The 15,803-nt window shown below is 36.9% G+C and overlaps 1 protein-coding gene and 1 long non-coding RNA gene across 2 annotated transcripts in view; one reads left to right on the top strand and one right to left on the bottom strand.

The window, feature by feature from the left end:
• The window catches only part of EPB41L2 (erythrocyte membrane protein band 4.1 like 2), a 111,611-nt gene that overhangs the window by 76,669 nt on the left and 19,139 nt on the right, over nucleotides 1-15,803 (bottom strand). The gene's annotated exons all lie outside the window — the stretch shown is intronic.
• Nucleotides 1,361-5,556, top strand: LOC146592388 (uncharacterized). Its single transcript, XR_014896599.1, has 3 exons — nucleotides 1,361-1,597; nucleotides 4,665-4,913; nucleotides 5,421-5,556. It is a non-coding gene; the product is annotated as an uncharacterized LOC146592388 (long non-coding RNA).

Here is a 15,803-nt window from a genome sequence, read left to right as displayed (position 1 = left end):
AACACATTTCAGACTTTCGGGACCATAATATACTAGTTAAAATCTGCTCTTTTYAAGAGAATATTCCTGTGTGGATGCCACAGAAAGCATGTACAAACACGTTCTCTCAGAAACCAAGGCCAATGCTTTCCAAATGTCACAGCTCAAGAACAAGAGGTTAGCTTTGGATCAGTCCAGGATGTGCTAGTCTAGGAAGTCCTCTGAAGCACATGATCCTCAAATAAAAACTGAAAACTTCTGACATTTAGAAAATAYGTACATCTCTATGTAAAGATAGAGCTAATGCATCCTTACAATAGACTGAGATTCTGGGGAACAGTATGAATGACAGTTCAAATTAACATTATACACAATTTGGTACTGAGTGTGGCTACAGAAATAGAGTAAAAGGGAAGCTCTCAGTTCTCTCTCTTCCTAACTTTCATTAGGATGCAAAAATAATTGGGAAAAATAAATTATCAGCRCATAAGCTGGTTCACACAAGGACAGCAGCATCACTGTTTCTCAAAAGAGAATTCTTTCCAACTAGATATTACAGAATTCTTTTGAACCCTGCTCCCTCAAACAAAGGAGGATTTCTTGCCTTTGGGAGCAAACACAAATGAAATGTTTAGAAGGTCCACTGCAAAATACAGGAGACCTCAGAGTACAGATAGTGCACCTTATGAGATGGCTAAAAAATACAACAGAATACTGGAAAATGATAGTCTTTCACAAATGACAAAATGGATCTCAGTGAGAAAAATGTAAAGAACGTTGGGTCTATTCCATGTTTTTACTGTGTGGAAGAAAAACGGCAGCAAAAGGTTGAAGATTTGTGTGTTTTTTTTTTTAATATGCAAATTTAGGCAGTGAAGTCTACATCAAATCCCCTGTACACAAATACTTAGATACAATTATACATTTTTTTWAAAAAAACTTGCTTGGTTTACTTTGTTTTTCCTTTACATTCCTAAAACCTGAAGGGAATTGGAAGATGGTTTAAACTTTAATTCAATGCTTGGATCAGCTAACTAATAAGACAATAATATYAGAATATAAAGAGTTTCTTGTAACTTCACAATTGAGATCATACCCAGTATGTGGGGTTTTTTTTCTTTTTTTTTTTTTATTTATTATTATTTTTAAGGGTGACATCCTTGAAGAGCAGGCCTTCCAATTTTCCTGTCAAGTCCTGATTACTTATCTGTGATTATCAGGTTTGATAAAGGCCCTATATGAAGAGACTGGATACACAGACATTCACAGCTGCACAAAGCAGGTGATATGGAAAGATGATTAAAGAAAAAGTAAAGGGAGGACACTGAAGAGAAAGTTGGGAGCGAAAATGRGGTAGGAAAGGGAAGGAGAAAACAGGAAATAGACACTGAAGACAAAACAGGAAGAGAAATCATTATTTGTGTAATAGTCAAAAAACTGCTGTGAAACCAGGAAGGAGGCTGGAGCAGGAAGATACTAGAAGCCAGATATGGGCTAAATGACATTTTAGAGACTGCTAGATAGAAGATGAGATCTTCAAGTGTTAGTCCTTCAAGTTCTAAGGAGAAGGATCACCGGAGATGAGCAACAATTTCATCCTCGCATATTAAAAACTTTGGTAAGCAAAGTTGTTTAATTACAGGAGAATTTTTGCAAGAAATAACAAATGCACAGCTATAAGGCTGGCAAAAGCAAAACCATCTTGTCTAGTGACATGCATTTTCCAGAGAATTTGTTTTCAAGACCCTAAAATCTCTTCCCTAGACAGTCTAATGAATGCCTCTTAAAGGCAATACATTTTAAGACTTCTCTCAGTGGTTTCTTGATATTTGTATATTAAATTTCATTGAAGGTTTTAAAAACTGATCCAGTATTGTAAGGTTCAAATAGAGTGTTCCTTTCCTTATACTTGTAACAAAAATCCCCCAAAAAAACAAAACAAAACAGCTGAATGCTGATTTAGGATTGTCTAACGGATTAATTGAAAAGCTATGCTTCCTGGAAAAAGTATGTTACTATACTCTCAAATCCCTAAAATAACACTGGTGAAAATTCAGATCAGTTATCATTTTGTTTTTCGTACATATCTACGTGTTCAACTGATCACAAGTTTAAGTTCTATTCAGTGCCAAGATTTGATGAGCAGTATTTCCAGAATTTAACTACAGCTTTATCACCGATTCCTACGTAATAAACTTCTTTTAGATTAAAAAAATTTTAAAAAGACTCTGAATTATATCCTATCTACTTTTCGATAAAAAGTTCAAAGATCAGGCACTTATCTAAAAACACATCTAAAGATATATGAGCTGGGTGTTTTGTGGTATTGTTAATCTATAAAAATATTTCTGATTTTAGCAAAGAAGTCATTCTTCGGACAGAACAACATGGACACAATAAAGAGAATGTTACACAAATGAAATGCTCACTAGGATAGCAGCAGAATCAAAATAAAAAAAAAAAAAAAAAAGAGAGAGAGAGAGAGAGAGAGAGAGAGAGAAGGTCTCAAGGGCTCCTCTCTTACATACTGACATCAGGTACTTTCAACTATTCCATAAGGACACAATGCAATAGTTTTTCATTTAATTAAAACCCAGAAGCCATATCCCTCCAAAAACTAAGGATGAGAGTCTATAGGAAATGTTTAATTTTGTTTTAGATGATAGAAATACTTCCAAATTTTGTATAGGAAAGAGGAAACAGGTATTTTGAATCTGTTTATTTTTTATTAGATCTTTTAGGTCAAAGCGTCAGTACTGGGTTACATGGAAGTTACGAGAAACGATAGAAAGTTATGAAATTAATTGTTTGCCTTTAAAATTCTAACTTGGAACAGAATCATTCCCAGCTCAATTCCCACTGAAATAACTGATACATTTTAAAAGCTTGTTCTCAGGAGGGAATGATGTAACATTTTCCTGTTGAACAAGCCAAGCTAATTAATGCTTGTATGACATCATTAAAATTTCAAGGTCAAGTCCCAGTCTAGGAGACAGACACCACTATCTGACTGTACATTAGAATCCAGCAGAATTATGCACAGATGAACTGAATTCTCATCTGTATCAGGTCAAGAAAGAATTCTGTGTTGTCAGATCCCTCTCATGAGCCACTACTATCATCACGTGATTCCCTGCAACTTCATTAAGCATCATGACTGCATATACACAGAAACAATTGGATACTTGAAGTAAAATGAATATGCAGTCTTTTTTTTCCTCAAAGAAAAATCTGCAGTATTTCTTACGCCAATTAAAACAATGTTTCCTTGTCTTCTTTAACAAAGGAAAGAAGAGATTTTAACACTGCACACATCTACAAAATATACTGCAACAGTTAAGATGAAAATTCTAAAGACTCAAGTAAGCTTAATAGAAAGGGGAAGCAGAGAAAAGGTAACTTAAGACAAATGACCTAAGATGTACTGAAGTACAATATAGCATGCTTGCTGTGGCATCCAAATCAGAGTTTCAAATTTCGAAGAGGCAAAATAATTTTTTAATCACAGGAATATTGGGATGATTTGGCTCATATAACCAAAATAATGGACTATACATGAAGTGTCAAGCCTGCTGAGCTATTCAACGGTATTTCCAGAACACTTTCAACGTATCAGAAAYCACTTAAACGTTTCTGATTCTGAGAAGGTACTAACAATTTGTATAGACAAGCCTTTTTAGAAAAAAATGATAAAGAGACATTTAGAAGCAAATGATGAGAAAAAGAATTATTAGGTTGGAGCACAGTGTTCTGTATTCCTAATGGTAAACAGATTCCCTAAAGTTCCTAAGACACAAAGAGAAGACTATTCTAAAGCTGTGATATTTTGGCTTCATCATTTGCAAAACACAGACACCTCTCTTACTATACATTAGTTTTATGTATAAACATTTTTTCATCCTCTTGTCTTCTCCTTCCCTTCTTGTACCTTCACTTAATCTTATTTACTTTTTTTAGAATCTCCCTGATTACCAATTAAGTACTATGCCTTCCACTCCTAATTCCATAACCATTGCTAGAAAGCCAGGGTGCCAAACTGTGTCAAAAGCCTGGCTGACATTCAGAGGGATTGGCATCTAACCTGTACAAAAGAAAACAAGTGATTCAATACACAAGCAGGATGTTTGCTTTGGGATCATAACCACAGGAGTACAAGTCAAATAAGCTGTTTGTAACATTATGTGAACATTTTTATTTGCTACCTCATGGTGATCACAAAACAAACAGAAAAATCCACACTACTTAAAAGCTGTTCAACTTATCACAAGTTATATCACAGTTAAATATTTAATATACATTCAACGGCTTCAGAAACACGTACAGCTAATTTTCTGCAGCTGACTTTTAAATCAGAATTGTACTGCTGTCTACTACAGTTGCTTTGTTTCTGTACAAAGCAATGGAAATCAATATAGCCAATATCTCACAGGGATGTCCTGGGAGCCTGAAACAAAGGGAATTATGTTATTCCTCCTTTTCTGTATATCATAACRTATCTTGAGTTAAATACATTCTTAAAGTCCCCAATAATTGGGAGAAATGACAGAAATCCTCTTAAAACAAAACAATCATTAAATCTGAGAATGGCATAAATCACTAAATTATTCTGCTCTAATCTCACAACCAAGATTTATCATTTTGAAGGGAATTGAATGGATTATGTTTCTGGTTCATATTCCATGAAGATCTCTGCATTCCCTAACTGAAGAGATGATGGGCAATCAGAAACCAGCAGCAGAACTACTTCAATAGAGTCTGTTCTAGAGCAACCCCTGATTAATAAAGATGAAAGTGGAAGGCCTTAATACTTCTAAAAGGAAGACTCTGCCTGACAAAAAAAACCCGAGCCAAAGCCTATCTAGAAGAAAGGAATTGTACGCTCTGTTGACGTTGTCAATGACCCCCTTTAAACTGTCACGGATGGGATGAATAGCGTAAGTCACCAATCCATTTTATGACTGCTCAATCTGAGCCAGGTTTTAAGCAGCATGCTCTGCTGCACAAACTATGTTAATCTGTGTGCAAGTTAAGATACAGACTGCTGCAGTCTGCTTATGCTGAACAGACAAAGGAATAACTTCCTTCATCTTCACTCTATTTGCATTCTGTTKGAGGATATCTTTTTGATATTTTTGAGTAATTAAGTTTCCAGTTCAAAGAATGAATTTAAAAGTTACAGGACAGAAAAATATTCTGAACTACTCAGAGTACGTCTTATTATCTAGAGTCCTCATGAAGAGGTGGTAGAAATTATATGTTCCCTTTCTCTCAATTTTGACCATGACACTACCCAGAAAATTGGCTCTGTATTACTTGACCACATATAACTAATCTTGATATATACAGCAGTAAATGAAAAAAGACAGCAGGAAAAAAAAATAAATAAATAGATAAATAAATTAATATTTAAAAATGCTGTTTGTCTTTTCTCTAATTCCTAGCATTGTGGGCCTCAGGAAGGAGAAAGAATATTGAAGTCTCTTGGAAGCTGTGTAATATTTCTACATCTTAGTGCTTAATTCCTTCTGGAAATGCAGTAAGACTAGAAGGAATGCAAACAAATTTTAAGAAACTGCGTGGGAGCTACTTTTTCTTCCTCTAGTTTTAAGCACTTTGTTAAGAGTGATCTAAGAAAAGCTCTTCATGTTCAAAAATTAAGTTGATGGAAAAAACATGTTTATGAATGCTGAGTAGAAAAAAATGGTAAGTTTCATAAAGAAGTAATGCCATTTGTATCAAAATATGTTATTAGATATCATCATTCTTTTAATTTTTATTTTAGGCTGCTTTAGTCACAGGTCCTCAAACAGATCTGACAGCTAACTTTAAAAAATAAAATCTTGAAGTTTATTAATGAAGTGACCACAAGATTCTGTAAAGCTACGTTCTAAAAATGTTCAGAGTTAGTTTTTAAGGCATCTAGGAAACCCTTACAAAGTAATCAGTCTAATCTTTCAGGAATAATTTTTTTCTGAAGAAAATAACCAGAAACTATGCAGTTCAGTTTATGACAAAACAACAGAAACTCGAGGTTGAGATGCCAACTTTGTGAGTTACAGTGTTCTAAAGAGAACTAGTACTGACTACTTCAGAGAGGAAGAGAATGTGTGTTATTTCTTGACCTAAACACATAGAATAGTGTAAATATCCCTGTGTACTACACATCCTATTTTTAAACTGGTTACACTGTAGCCAGTATTCAAAGACTAAGCCCATCAATAAGAATATCAAAAACTTCTCCCCACTATGGAATGGCATTATTTCTAAGGGATGTCTAAACACACAGGGTCTTGCTGACATAAAGATAGATTTATTTTAAGAAGTTTTATTTCCTGAATTCAATCATTTGACAGTGATGTTGTATCAAGCATTTCTCTATATGCTTGTATTGCATATATATGTTTTCATATTTTTCTAAACAAATATCCATTTCCTTTTATTTGGTAGTTGTTAAAATGGGGGGTTTTCAGCAGAGCACAACATCAGTATTACATTTGGGATCGATTTCGTGATAATTATATAATTAGCTACACATGCTCAAGTTATGTACTTTAAGATATACTTACTTGTATTGTGTATTTCACTGAATGACAATTTTTCATTTGCGATGATGCATCACACTATTTAGATTGAAGTTGAAACTCATTTTCAATGTACGGCATAAACATTATTTTAAGCTATATCAGTTAGATATCCATTTTGACTGGAGACAGGATGTGTAGCCTTGTAACTGATTTCAAACAGTCATAATCACGCTCGTTAATAAATAATGACTTTTCAATTTAAATGCGTCTGGCCTAGCTTTTAAACAGGCTCTAAAGCTAGCCTGTTCCTTTTTGGACATTAAATGGAMCCCAAAGTTCTCCCTGTTTTTCCCTGTTAATGTACTTATATATTCAGCCAAGTCAATCTCAGCGTCTTGCTGGTAAACTAGTTTTGATAAATTAAACAGGTTAGAGTTCTTAAGAATCTATTACATAACACATTAAAGCTACATTCAGTAGCTTTAAACATTTTTCTTAGTCCCCCCCACACTTTTAAGCATGCTTTTAAAGCATCWGCACCAAAACAGTATACTGTATTTTATTATTATTTACCGTGTACACAGAAACAAATTTCTGTACTCACGTCAGCATTTCAGAATGAGTATTTGGTTCCTAAACCAAACTACACATAGCTTAAGACAGACAATGCTAGATCACAATTCACAGTGCTATTGTGAATAAACATACCAGTATGTAGACATTGATATGGATTAGTACCTAATGAACAGCATCAATAATTGACATACCTTTTTTTCCTTGATCTAACTATCTCACAGGAAATAGTACCATTGAAAGTAAACAAAAAAGAGAAGAATTCTTCATCCAGAAGTTCTCTTTTTAAATGACAGATCTCTAAAAAACTTACGTTCTCAGCTGTCTGTCTCCAGTGTATCAAAGCAGTGAGTACTTTTCTTTACACACCCAAACTACTTCAAAAAGTAACAACAATGTTTATAAAGGAAGAGCTTTAAAACACAGACATAACAGTTAACATTTCTGGGTGGGTARCCTGAGTTACAGCATTTTTGGTATCTCAGCCAATTTGCCTAGCTACCTCAATAGCAGCTACAGTCATTCTTTTGACTATAGAGCAAATGGTAAAAATATCCAAACCCAGTGCAGACAAGGCCATTGAAAAGAAGCTCCCATCAACCATTTCCTTACACAACTATGTTCCTTAACACTGCAAAAATACACATATGTAAGCAGCATCAAGAAAAACAAGTTGAAACTAACTGTGCCAAAATTGAATGCTTCCACCCAAAACTTGAATAAGATGGATTTTGTGAACCAACAGATTTCTGTACAGAATGATCAAGAAACCTAACTACTACAAGAACGTCACACCCTCCCTAGCTTTAACCTAGATATCACTAGTATCAAACTAAGTGTGCCAAAAAGAGCAAATTCTGATCCCTAAAAGATACATTATCAAATCTTCATACAGTACTAACCCAAACTTTCAACAAAACCAGCCTCTGAGTTATCCTAGTCACATCTAATTTCACCAAATATAGCAGCAATTCAGATTTGTTGCTTCGATATAGGAATTTCTCTTCACACTTAAATCATGTATGTACTCTTAATGGGTGAAACGTACGAAAAATAGTAATGATCAGATGACTACTGAACCAGATTCTCCATACTGAAAATATCTCCAAAGGGCACGGTAAAGTTTCAACAAAATCTTTTATTTCTTAGTTTAAGAATATTGAAAAAGAAATCACAGAATTRCTAAGGTTGGAAGGGACACCTACAGCAGGTTGCACAGGTTCACATCCAGGCAGGTTTTGAAAGTCTCCAAGGATGCAGACTCCACAGCCTCCCTGGGCAACCTGTTCTAGTGCTCTGTCACCCTCACAGTAAAGAAGTTTTTCCTCATATTCAGACGGAGCTTCCTGTGTTTCAGTTTGTGCCCATTGCGTCCCACTCTATTGCTGGGCATCATTGAAAATAGTCTGACCCCATTCTCTTGACACCCTCCCTTCAGATATTTCCATACACTGGTAAGATTCCCCCCCCTTTTTTTCTCTTCTCTAGGTTAAATAGGCCCAGCTCTCATAGCCTTTTCTCATAGGGGAGATACTTCAGTCTCCCCTGCTCCTAACCATCTTTGTAGCTCTATGCTGGATGCTCTCCAGTAGCGCTATGTCTCTTTTGTACTAGGGAGTCCAGAATTGGACATAGTCCTCCAGGGCTGAGTAAAGTGGCAGAATCGCCTCCCTCGACCTGCTGTCAGCGCTCTTCCTAACGCACTCCAAGATACCATTGGCCACCTTGGCCACAAGGGCACATTGCTGGTTAACTTCTTGTCCACCAGGGCTCCCAGGCCCTTCTCTGCAGAGCCGCTTTTCAACACGTCAACCTCCAGCCTGTTCTGGCGCACCGGGTTATGTAGTGTAGGGCCCTGCACTTGCCTTTGTTGAACCTCATGAGGTTCCTCACAGCCCATCCATCTCTCCAGCCTCTCAAGGTCCATCTGAATGGCAGCACAGCCCTCCAGCAGATCAGCCACTCCTCCGTTCTGTATACTTAGCAAATTTGCTGAGGGAAGCACTCTGTCCCTTCATCCAGTTCCCTGAGGAAGAAGTTGAACAAGCCCACACCCTGAATATGGGGGACACCATCAGCTACAGGCCTCCAGCTAGACTTTGTGCCACTGAGCACAATCCTCAGAGCTCTGCCATTCAGCCAGTTCTCAATCCACCTCACTGGCCACTAATCTAGTCTACGCTCCCCTGGGCATGCCTAGAAGGATATCATAGGAAACAGTGTTGAAAGCCTTCCTGAAGTCAAGATAAACAACATCCACTACTCTCCCCTCATCTACCCAGGCAGTCATTCCATCATAGAAGGCTGTCAGACTGGTTAAGCATGATTTCCCCTTGGTGAATCCATGCTGACTACCCCTGATCACTTTCTTTTCCTCCATATGCTTAGAGAGCACATCCAGCATAAACTGCTCCATCACATTTCCAGGGATGGAGGTGAGGTTGACTGGCCTATAATTTCCTGAGTCCTCCTTCTTGCCCTTGCTGAAGCCTGCAGTGACTTTTGCTTTCTTATGGCCCTTAGGCACCTCTCCTGACCTCCATCTCCTTTCCAAGATGATGGGGAATGACCTAGCAGTGATGTCTGCCAGCTCCCTCAGCCCTCGTGGGTGCATCCCCATCTGGGCCCACAATTTGTGGATGTCAAGTTTGCTAAATGATCTGTAATCCGATCCTCCTCAACCAAGGAGAAGTMTTCTTTTCTCCAGACTTTCTCTCTTGTCTCCAAGGTCTGGAATTCCTGAGGGTTGGCCTTAGCAGTAAAGACTGAAGCAAAGAAGGCATCTAGTAACTTTCCCTTCTCTGTATCCTTCATCAGCAGTGCACTCACCCCACTCAGCGGCAGGTCCAATCCTAGTGTCCTCCTTGTGAATCCCACATAAAAACACATTGGGTTTTGCTACTTCAGGATGCCTCTCAGGAGTCCTCCAAAAAACTTATTAGAAGTCCACAGTTGAATAGCATAGGAGTACAAAAGCAGGAGAAAATTCTCTGTAAGTGTTTCAAAGTAAGCATGGTAAGTCCATCTTGTCAGTTGACTTCTCTCTTCTTTTCTTGAAGCAGTGTAAAGTAAAATATTTGTCTTCAGTCTGTGTTTAGCCTATATTATGAGCTAGTGTTTCCTCAGCTTCTCATTACTCATTAAGATTTTTCTTGTTTTAGCTGTAACAATTTGATTTTCAAAACAACAACCTGTTTTTGTGCTCTGCACAAAGCAGAAAACCACACAGATTATTTCCTGTGCAGTAGTGATGGGTGATAAAGTTTAAATCTTTCCTGATAGCTGTATCAAAATGCATTTGATGATAATCATCAAATATAACAATAGCATTAAACATTTTAGACAAAATGTTATTAAAGGAGAGTCTTCCTTTCTCCTTACTATATTCCTTTCTTCCCTTCATGTTATCTGTATCTGTTCTAGTTGCAATCCTCTTAAGATATGGACTCCAACACAAGCCTTCACAAGGCTGATATTCTGCACACAATACAGCACTTTGCTGGAGAATAGGAAAAAAACCTCTACTTTTCAGAAATTTGAGAAAGGGGAAGGGCAAGGTGATAATAGCAAGGCCCCATCTCTTGCCTTTCCTTTTCACTGCAGGAACTAAGAGACCAAGTGTCAGGAAGGGATGGAGACACAGAAGCAACAAGCAGGTCTGTCTGTTTGCCAGGCCTAGCAAACAGACACAGATCTTGCACCATCAGAATTGTTTTTAGTGCATACTTGCATGATCCATTTTTTGCAGCAACTAGCTGCAAGTCAACCAAATTCATTGTAATGTGGTTGAATCTGATTTTAACAAATAGCCATAAATTGAAACATTCACTTTGCAAGAAGGACATCTGAGGGTCAGTCTCTAGAAGATCCAGTGCATGAAAAAAAGTAATATATGAAATCCAGAAATCATGTTAAGCTTGACACTTAAAAAAAAAAATTGTGAACAACTTAACTGAGCAATTCTGATGCAAACAAGTGAGCACAAGCTGATATTTAATATTTTTAGTCCAGAAACTCTCAATTTCTACTGAATGTGATCAGGAGACAGCTTTCAAAAAAATACAGGGTAGTATGATGAACCAGTATTAGAGCGGCACTTGGAAAAATTCTTGAAAGAGGTGTATTAACTTTCAAAACTTGATGACTGAGGGGACTTATGCCAAGCCTTTAATAGCTAGCAATTCAAGTGTAATAAATCTCACCAAAACAGAAACTAGAAATCTATGAGTTTACATTGCTGTCATAGTGCTGTCTCCTTTATGCACTATTTTGTTCTTTTTTAGAAAAGGAACACAAAAAATGTAATGTACTTTCTGTGCTGCTTTCAGCAGACAACTTACTTTGCAGCCACTCAAAGAATGTGTTCTGCAATCTCTTATAATTTAATTACTGTCAGTCATAACAGCCTATTGTGAAAATATAATCCACTCATTTGTTTCATCATCAGTGCACTCAAGCCTGATCAATTTACGAGCAACTTAGTCACATGTATCAGCCACGAGAGGTCCACTACAGAGCTGCCGGAAAGTTTGTTCACAAACAAGATACTTTTCTCTGGGTTATCTGTAGGCTGAATCAAGGAGCCGGACAGTCTTCCATGCTATTTTCACGCAAGAAACAAAGAAAAGCATTTAAATCATAGTCTTACTGTATACTTAAAAACATGCCTGCCCAAACAGTAGGCTAACTACAAACTTCTGTATGTGTTAATATGTGTTAATAAATCATAGACCCTGAAGTTTTGAAAGGATTTTCAACTGATAGTAATTGTTGAAAAAATATTTTCACAAGGAGTAATTCATTGAATCCTACCTTTTTTGTGCCATAATGCAGGACACCTGAACCCCACTCCTAAAGGTCTGTCATCTCTTTCATGTTAAAAGGATGATGCAATTTCAAACAATGAGGCAGAAAAGCTCAAATTTCCAATGTTAAGGTTTTCAGTCAAGACATGCAGATAAAACGAGAAATGGTCTATCACTAAGTTTAAAAAGAAATCCAACCACAGCAGCACTACTGAGCACACAGCCATTGAGAGGCTCTTTGGCAAACTCTACGGAAGCCCCACCTGCCCATCTTTTTTTGGCAGCAGTATGACGCTATGGAAGAATATGCATGGGAGCGATGGCTCCCATCAAGTATCACAGCATGGTCTGCCAAAAATCCCACATATTTGGCTGGAAAAAATTACAGAAGAACTGCAGATGCTAACAATTTAGAACACTCCGTTAATTATATCATGCTTCATTCTACAGTTCACCTGACAAAACCAGCAATTCACTTATCACAATGCACAAAGATAAGGTATTTATAGGAAAAAAAGCTTTGACAGAAAATATTCCCGGACAAATCAAAGAAAGTTTATTTTGTTTATTGCAGTAAGATGAAGTGTGCATTAGAATAAAATTAATCCTCCATAGACACCTGATCACTTAATACAGTGCATTCTGATCAGTTAACGGACCCAAAGTACTAGGCAACTAAYTGTTTAGTTATTTCTTGTCTTGAAGTAGGCTTTTGGATACTAGGAGAAAGATGCTTTGAATATAGTTACTTGCACAATGAAAGTTAAAGGGGTTTGCAAAGAAATCAATAATGTACCAGAGATGTCTAAGAAAGTATATATATGCATAAAACATGGCACTAAAGCACAATGTTTGTGTGTTCATTAAAAAAAGACATTAATCTCTGAAAGTGTTTAGTATCATCAAATACGATTTTTTCCAGTTAAAAACTACATTCATAGAGTTCTTTAAGTGAGAAAGACTAGTAGAGCAAAACACTTGCTTATTTTATCACTAAGGTACAAACTGCCGTACTATTCAGCTTCCAGATATCAAGACTTTAGCATGGCAACTTCCTTTATGAAAAAAAATGAAGTATTTTTAATTCAATTCAATAATTCAAGCCAATACTTTACAGGAAATCTTTTCAGGCTCCAAAGGTTACAATTGACTCCTTTGGAAAATCCAACAATGAGAAGCAATTTCTCAAGCAGAATTCAGTTTTAAAGTCTGCTGAGAGCTTAGAAAAAGCTGAAAATAAAAGCTGGAATTTACTATTCAATTAGGTCAGACACACTAGTGCCTCAATAACCAAAGCAAATACACTAGCAAACAGAGTACGTCTCTGCCATAGTTAGAACCTCTTTAATTAAAAAGCACCAATGTTTGGGACTTGAGCAAATCATCAGCTGCACTGAAAATGTAATTCTGCCACTTGAAGATGACATAAATTCTAAACAAGACAAAATAACACACACACAAAAAGCAATCTCCCACAAAATTAAGCTAGTAATCAAACTTCTCTGAAAAACAAGGGCTTTTATCTTATAGCTCCATAACCTCCCTGATCTACAAACTGATTCCCACTAGAAAGGAGTGTTGGCAACTAGACCATGTACCTCACTATATACACTTTATACAGCTATTACCAATAAACTTCAAGAAACTATCAGTTTCTGAAATTCATGTTAATTTTCAGAAATACCTCTATGGACTTCAGCACAAGACAAACATACATCTTAGATAAAGGCCTATATAATTAACCTCACTTTATTTCTTGAGCAACAACGTGGTCATGGCGAGACTGCTACTCAAGGAAATGTGCCTTGCAGGAAGTCYGTAAGTGGCTCCCTTTCTAGCCTGATTCAGGTGACCATTATCAGGCCATCAGACAATAAAGTCATCTGAATCCCTAGTGGTCACAGAGACATCACAGCATCTTCCTCGGATTTAGCAATAGCCCACTGAGTCTATGTGGAGAAACCGTACCTTCCAGCAATTAGCCCCTTCTGCAGCCTCCCTTTCCATCTTCTCAGAAAGAATGTGAAATATCTGAATTCTTAACCAAATAGAAGTTTTGGTGTGAAAATATAGGCTCACAGAAGTTTACTAACACTTCAAGAGAGGTGCCAGCTAGTTTAGTATGGGTCTAGACAACATGGAACAATTCAGTTTTACACTTGATAGATACAACTGAGTGTTTTAACATTTTAAAGTCTGTTCAAAATGGTGGATATTTCMAAAATATTTTACCTTAATTTTCAAAATAATTGTATTAAAGGAATACCTAGACTCAGGAACAAAGAAGAAAGTGATCTTGGCTGAAAATAAGGTCGACTCTTCCCATCTATTTTTCAGAATTCCAATAGACTGATACAATGCAAATGTTTGTACAAGACTCCACAGGGYAATAAGAAAGTTATTCCACAGAATTAAAGCTTACAAGGAAGATGCAGAAACTTATTTTACAAAGACTGTTTTTGAAATATCTTTAACYTGAGGCTCCCTTTGAAACATACTATAAGTATATAATTAGTTACAGAGTTTGAAGTATACTATGTTGCTGAAATTGAAATATCCTTTTTGCTGCAAGGAGTGCACTACATACAAGTTGCAGTAGATGCATTAGATTTCAGAACTCGTTCTCAGGCAGCCTCAAGACTTGCATCCAAATAAAATACGCCATACAGAAAAAAAGCAAATGATAAATTCTCTTCAAATAGCTGTATCATAAAACAAGAGGAAGTGGAAAACAGTTTTAAAGACATAGTCCCTCCAGGAATGTTAGGGAAGAGCAAACTTGACAAATTAGTTTTCAATATTGACAAAGTTTTCAATAATCAAAATAATTATCTTTATTCCTGTACTAAACAGCCTATTCTGCATTCACTTTTGCCATGAAAAAAAAAAACTGAAGACTTCCATGTTGGTTAACATATTTGTTTAGTTGATTTATAAAATACTTGAAGTAAGACTATTCTAGAATGCCGTTTTCTTTACAGTAGATTTACTGGTTTGGCTAGTGTATCTGATTCCACTAGCTAGGTAGAGCAATATCATAGGTCAGGCACCACATTTATCAAGTTACCTTAGCTTTAGGTTTTGTGCTTATGTTACTGAAATACTGAAGTCTTACAATATTCCTCCTTCCTTTTCCCCTAGTTCTAGCATCATGATATTCCAAAGAAATAAAAGGAAAACTTTTTTTTTTACAGGAAAAATCAGGTCATCAGAAAAGATTCATGGTATCATTTACAATGAATGCATTTTTAAAAGCAAATCAAAGACAATTTTAAACATAACTGATACTTATTTTTCCAAGTTTTATCCATTCTGTTCAAAGACACCTGTTGTGTGGCTAGGTTAAAGATTGTTAGTCATTCAACTAATTTGCAAGTTTAGGGCAAAACAGGGCAAATTCAAGGCATCTCAGCACCACAGACAAGACAAACTTTTTCCCGTTCCAATTATTTTTTGCCACAGCATCAATGCAAGCCCCTAGATCAACTCCTCCTCCCCTGACAGCAGCTCAGGAGCTCCCGAGGCCTCCTCTGCCTCATTGGGGAGATGGGAGGACAAGTGACCCTGTCCTGCTGCCTTCATACCACGATCCTGGTGCTCCTATGCTCCCATTTCCTACCTTTGCCAGCTTTCCATAAATCTGCCAAGTTTCAGGAGAACAAAGGTAAGGTAAAGTAAGGATACTGTAAGAGTCTAGTTTGCTTCTAGCTTCCCTCTGCCTCTCACCGTAGAGAGCTAATGTGAAGATACACTGTTATCTTGTCCTCTACTACCACTAATGACAGCAGGTATAGGATRTGGTTAGATGCACAGGCAGAAGAGCAGGCAGGGAGCTTTGCTCAGTCTCAGCATTCAGAGTCATCCAAGGGGTGCTGTGCACAGCAGGCACAGCACAGTACCTCTGCCCAGGCACTTTCACCGT

This window comes from Rhea americana, unplaced genomic scaffold (genome assembly GCF_003343005.1).
Source record: "Rhea americana isolate MKP2758 unplaced genomic scaffold, rheAme1 scaffold_332, whole genome shotgun sequence".
In the NCBI taxonomy this organism is placed as follows: domain Eukaryota; kingdom Metazoa; phylum Chordata; class Aves; order Rheiformes; family Rheidae; genus Rhea; species Rhea americana.
Note: the sequence above shows the minus strand (reverse complement) of the source record. Positions and strands in the feature narration are given on the sequence as shown.